Source organism: Olea europaea, chromosome 1 (assembly GCF_002742605.1).
Source record: "Olea europaea var. sylvestris chromosome 1, O_europaea_v1, whole genome shotgun sequence".
NCBI lineage: Eukaryota > Viridiplantae > Streptophyta > Magnoliopsida > Lamiales > Oleaceae > Olea > Olea europaea.
The window spans coordinates 1,405,634-1,412,361 of NC_036237.1; the positions used below are offsets into that span (position 1 = coordinate 1,405,634).

A 6,728-nucleotide genomic window follows, 5' to 3' on the forward strand; every position below is an offset into this window, starting at 1 on the left:
AATTTATGATCATTATAGTATTGAATTGATTCAAGAATTTGGCATCATTAATCAATATAATGTTTAGAATGTATAATTATTATTTATTAAATAATTTTTTTGATTAAAAATTTAAAATAATATTAAAATAAGCAAAACTCTTTTTACGCATTTGCCTCGCCTAATCTCGCCTATCCCTTTGTTTGGGGTCAACGTATCGCCATGCATTGCGTCTTTTAGAACACTGGTTGGAAGTGAAATGTTAATTGTAGCTCCATATACGTACAACTTCAGTGAATTAGATTTAAGGTAAATTTTTATTTTATTTTAAAGAGGAAAATTTTGTTAATAAATATAATAAGTGGTTGATAAGTGAATAATACTTGTGGGTAGGTCGGATTTTATAACTACAAATGAAATTTGATTATATGTAAATAATTTATAAAATTTGCCAAACGAATTATAAGAGATTAGTATTATCATAATTTTCTAAAAGCGGTTTCACAAAATAATAATAATTCTTAAAGTGAGAAATAGAATTCGTCAAAAAACTATCCGATCCATACAAATATTAAAATTTTTGCAATCCCGTAACTATGGGATGCAGTTAATAAATTTTAAAATTTTCTCTAAAATTAACTTTACCTAATCATTTATAGAATTAATTTTAGCAAAAAAAAAAAAAAAAATCTGATCCGTACATATCTTAAAATATTTGCAATCCCTTATTTATGGAATGCAGTTAATAAATTTTTACCTAATTATTTCAAGTATTAATTTTAGAAAACATGAATAAGCAAAAAATACCAAAAGGATGGAAGGGGGCATTCCGAGAATCGAACTCGGGACCTCTCGCACCCAAAGCGAGAATCATACCACTAGACCAAATGCCCATTAGTCAAACACTTGTGTAAATACTAAATATAAAAAGAATAAAATATTTATTCCCAGTAACCTGTGATATATTTCACGTTTGTATCTCTTAATTTCCTAAGTTTTCTTTGAGGATTATGCTACCCTGACAAACTTTTTTTCACAAAATCCTTTACTTACTACTCACAATAGGAGGTAGAGGCCACAAGCCAAATTTTTTTTAATTCACGTTGGGCCACTTGTTTGTGAGAATAAATAACCCATTTTATACACATTTGTTTGTACATATAGATCATTTCTTTGATAGAATACAGTATACACCAAAATATAGAAGTTAAGAAAAATAACAATATTAAGGATTTCAGACCTAAAGAGCATATTTGTTAAGGATTTTGTCTACCCTTTCTTTTTGTAGTCTACTATTTTTCTTGGGGAAAAAAAAAGAGAGTAGGAAAACATGTAATTATACACGTGATTTCTCATAAATGATCTAGGTATGAGCATAGATCATGTCACTAGAGGTCCAAAAGATTTATCTAATCCCACAACTTCAATTATTAAGTCCCTGCCTGAAGCAAATTTTTTTGGGATCGAATTGCTTGGTGCAACTTCATGGACCCAAAAAGAATAACTCAAAATTGATTGACAGAGAAATAATGGGACTTGACTTCTTGAATTTCATCCGATCAAGCAATTTTCATCTCAATGATTGAATTACACCTAACATATCGACGTATTATTCTTAAAACGATCTTTCACTCGTTCAAGTCAAGAATAAAATTGAAAATGACGAACTGCATTTCTAGGTTAGTTCAGTGAAATTAATTGAATTTGTCATTTGAAAGAGTATTTTAATATAGCCCTTCTTTGAGCTCCATTTTGGAGAAGAAAATGAATTTTTGAATAGTGTATTGATGCGAAATGTGTGGTTAAAAAATAAGAAAAAGTTTTTGATTTGTGTATAATATTATTTTATTGAAGAATATGTGGTTGAAATAATGTTAAATTACTGTTGAAAAATATATTTTGATGAAAAAATAGGGCCAAACAAGGTTTCCTACTTAATTTTAATTCTAAACCACGTCAAGCAATGGACGTCGAAAGAAGTATTCTAGCAATATTATTTTCCATTATTTCATTTTATTTATTAGCTTTCATAAAGGATAAAATTAAAATATGTTTTTTTTTTTTTAAATTAAGAAAAGAAAAGAATAGAGAGGGGCTAAAATATTTTAAAATAAAAATTTGAAATGAGGTGGCTAAAGTGCATCTCAATGTCGATTGTCGAACCCAAAACCCTAGCGCCGCAGTTCACCTATAACTCTCTATCAGGAGGCGTATAAGTGTATATATCATGTATGCTCGTACATTCAGTCCTTCTGTAATTCGATACAGATTTATTGCCATTTTCCAACAAGAAGGAGAATTGTATAAAGTAATACGGAGGCTTATCATGGGCCCATAGGTGAGATCTCTCTGCGGAAAGCTGCAAACTTTTTCGTTCTTGTTCGTTTGCACATTTGGATTTCTTCATATTTACTTTCATGATTTATCTTGAGTTAGCGTAGGAGACTTCGTTTGATGGGTTATGAAGATTTTTTTCTCTAGATGTCCTTGTCTTCGATTCACGCTTATTGATATGATATGGAAATCTTGTACCTTTTCTGAGAAATTCACGTTGATAGCATAACCCGGTTCATTTCCTTGTTTGCATCGGAATAATTGCATTTTTCCTTTATGCATTTTTAATGCAGCAAGACTAATTCCTCCCATTTTCTTTTTTCTATCCTTTTTTTTTAAAAATTTCTGTTTAACAAATTATTATTTCAGCAGAATGCAGACATTTTTGTCTTTTTTGCGTATCACAATTTCATTGACACTGTTTAATTCTCGTTCAAGTATGCTATTACCTTGGATGCAATTCCAGCATATGAAACGTTGAATTTCTTTTCTTTTCAGGACTGGTGCAACATTGATGGCAGTTTCATATCCTAACTGCATTCATTTTCCGAAATTTTCTTCCAAACGCCATCCTTTCAACCCTAGGACAGGGCTCAGCTGCAGGCGTCCCCTGTCTTTGCTTGTCTTAAAAATTCAGATCCAGATTTGCGAATAGGAGCCATGGTACATTCACTTATTTTCATGCATTATAATGTTTTGATTTGAATGCCCTTATTCTTTTAGTCTTAAAACTTGACCTGCCTTCACATTTTTGTTCTGCATTTATCGAATGTTTCTGCTGCTTCTGGTGTAATATAAGTATTAAAACTTGGCCTTTTCATTTTGAAACGTTTAGTCTTAAAACTTGACCTTTTCATTTTGAAACGTTTATATTCCTATTAGAAATCATATTTTGATTTCGTCCGAATTCGGGATTAGGTCAGTATGCTTAGTATACAATAGAATTTCTTTCATTCCTCCATTTCATATTTGAGCTTGAATTTCCAGACATAAGTCAGGCGTTTACCACTTTGTATGGTTAATGCTGTTACATGTCTGGGAAACAAAAGACAGAGAAGGAGAAATGACGGATGGGTTTCCATTGGTCATTTAGATATCTCTTGAAGGTGTCCATCGTTGCTCAATAGTTTTTTGTCTAATTACTTGAGCTACATCTGGACTTCACATTACTATTTACCTTGTGATAAGAAATAACTTCTGTATTAGGAGGGAGGAGGGTTAAAAATTGTTTTCTCAATTTGATCTTTGCAAGTTTTCTTATGATCACAGCTAATGCCTGTGACCATACTGAGGGGAATGTTAAAGAACTTCCATGCTTGTTCCAAAGTTGAATGCGCTCATGTCAGTCTATGCTCAATCAATCACAGATGTTGAGCTTTTAAGATTTGGACAAGTAGCACACGAGTTAAAGAACTCAGTTGAGCTTGTTTTGAGTGACTTTCTATGGAGGAAATTGTCATATGTTTTCCTGGTGAGACTATGGATCAGTCAACCGTTTTACTTATCGGACTAAATTATCCAGTCAACTAGCTTGTCACTCTCTTCTAGAGTGTCCACATGGCATGGTGCATTCTTATTCACCATCCATGAAAAGTTAGTTAATGGAAATCAAAACCACCCGTAAAAGGTTGTAGGAATAGTAGCCATAAAACTCCAGAAAGGACAAACTAGTTCACATCTCAGCCATCCTAGGATTTAACCCCGAGTTGTAAGCCTTGACAATTGACACTCAAGGTAGAAATTTAAATGCATTTGACGAAAGCATCATGTGAGGCATGCCTCAAGGAATAAGCCTCTGAATTTTTTTTTAGCTACCAAACATGAGTGAAAGGGGCTAAAAATCCTGTTGTAGGGTTGCCTAATTTCTTGTTGTTCCTTTCATGCTTAAAGTGATTGTATACTTTCCGTGTACTCTCTTTTAAGGTCTAAAATTCTCTGATTATCTATCAAAAAAAATGAGTGAAAGGGAAGGATTCCTTACAAAACTTTATCTCTCTCATATCCTCCAAAACCTCAAACCAATTGTAGATCTAGAATTCAAACTAGCATGTCTTTGGTAATCTGATTAGGTTTCTTCAATTTTTGGGAACCATTTTGTCTTTCTCATTACCATTTCGATGGACATCTGCTTGATTACTGCTACTATCATGAATATTAGAAACTGTCTTTTTTATAATTGACATTATATTTTCTCGATTGTTTTTTGCTCTTAATCATGGATTTCATCAGATATACGCAATCCCTGCAGTCATGTTTGCAGGGATCGTTGAATGTCTGCTGGCATAGAAAAGAGAGTGTTCATCATTGCCTCTATTCAAATTTAATGATGAGGTGTGCTACATCTGAACATCACATTCTAATTCTTAGTAGTTTCCGCCAGTCTATTTTTAATAATTAAATGGGTCACTAATGAACATAACATTTTTGAAAAGAGACAGAGGGCTGAAAAAAGAGATTTAAGGCGAGTATTAACCATTTACTTTTTCAGACATAGGCAGGTGGCCCTGCAGTCATGATTGCAGTGTCCGTTGAATGTCTGGTATATTAAAGAAAGTGTTCATCGTTGTTGCCAGTCAATTCTTAATGATTAGATAAGCTACATCTGAACACAACATATGATGAAAAAGGACTCTAATCAAGTATGAGTATTTCCACAATGACTTACAGTGGTTTTGCTATGTTATCGTAATTACCCTGTATGGGTTTCTTGGTCATCCTTCTAACAAGATTAATTTAGGTTGGTCCATTGATAGATAGTGTTAAATGGGACGACAAAGGTTTGGCAGTGGCCATAGCTCAAAATGTTGACACAGGAGCTGTTTTAATGCAAGGTTTTATCAATAGGATGGCACTATTAACAACAATTTCCTCTCGAAAGGCAACGTTCTGTAGTAGGTCGAGATCAGCTTTATGGACAAAGGGAGAGACATCAAATAATTTTATCAATGTTTCTGATATCTTTCTTGATTGTGATCGCGATTCTGTAAGTTTTTTAACAAATATTGTCAAGGAAATATCCTTTTATAATTTTCTGATGGCTCTGGTTTATAATGTGGAGTAATTGTTTGAACAATTTGTCAGGTAATTTATATTGGGAAGCCTGATGGGCCAACTTGCCACACAGGTTCCGAGACCTGCTATTACACCTCAGTTGACAGTTTTCTAAATAATCCGGAGGTAACATATTTGTTTTCTTCTGGCTTACTCTTGATCATCTTTACTAATCTGAACCTTTTCTAAATTGCCCTATTTTTATTGCTAGGTTGATGCAAATAAACTTGCATCGACAACTCTATACTCGCTAGAATCTACAAATGCCAAAGGAAAGTGGAATTATCAGGATCTCCAAATGGAAAACCTTCCTGGACTAAGCGCTTGCTGCTCGATGAAAAGTTACTATGCTCGAAAATCAGGTATCATGATTAACTTTCTCAACCATTTTTATATATCACTTTATAAATGAGTTTCTTGTAAGTTATAACTGAGAAACAAATAGGTATACGAATTACTTTTTCAATGATTTGTGTCTTGAACATTGTTGCGCAGTTTTTTTTTAATGTTTCCATGTGCTGCATTCGTATCAATATGAAAGAGCAATATTTGGTGGTCTCAGATTCAAGAGCATGTTTGGATAATGTTGAAGGTTCACTTTTTAAGTTAAGTAACTTATTAGCGTTGAAACTAGTTATTGACTCTTTCCATACAGGGAAGAGGCTGATGAGTTATGCCTAACCCTGGAGGAAAATGAGGACAAATCACGGACTTCTTCAGAAATGGCAGATGTGATCTATCATGCCATGGTTTTGCTGGCTCGCAGAGGAGTAAGAGTTGAAGATGTTCTTCAAGTCCTCAGAGTGAGGTTTGTGCATTCAGGCATTGAAGAAAAAAGTTGTCGGAAACAATAAGCACAAGTTTCAGGATAGACTCGTATTTGTGCCTTATTTTGCAACATCCCCATGGAATATCCAGAATGAATTGTTTTTTGTAATTAAATAAAGCAGATTCACTACTGAAATCGTTTCAAATTTTTTACTATATAGACTACCTCCTCCCCTCTCCGCAGGGATGGAGACAGAAATCTAGTTCAGTGGGCGCATTACTTGGCTGAATAAAAATATTGAAACGAGGCAATAATACAAGAACTGTCTGTGAGTGTAAACGCTTTGCATATCCTAAAAGAGACCTAAAAACTAGTCCATAGCCTATGGGAGAATGGGTGTCTTCTTACTAAAGGGTTGCAAGACGAAATCTAGACGACAATTTATCAAAAAGACTAGTCTCAAAATGTTAATATTGTATAGAAGGTTAAGAAGGGTGGTGATTTGATGGCAATGGAGCCAGTTACTAGAGTTTCGATAAATAGCAGTTGTAATTATGGTTGTCGCAAGGTAGCGAAAATTTTTGTCCGGTAAGCT

The 6,728-nt window shown here is 33.6% G+C and overlaps 1 non-coding gene and 1 pseudogene across 1 annotated transcript; one reads left to right on the top strand and one right to left on the bottom strand.

The window, feature by feature from the left end:
• Nucleotides 1-800: 800 nt before the first annotated feature.
• Nucleotides 801-872, bottom strand: TRNAP-UGG. Its single transcript has one exon. It is a non-coding gene; the product is annotated as a tRNA-Pro (tRNA).
• Nucleotides 873-2,112: 1,240 nt separating this feature from the next.
• On the top strand, nucleotides 2,113-6,400 carry LOC111409442 (annotated as a pseudogene).
• The last annotated feature ends 328 nt before the right edge of the window (nucleotides 6,401-6,728 follow it).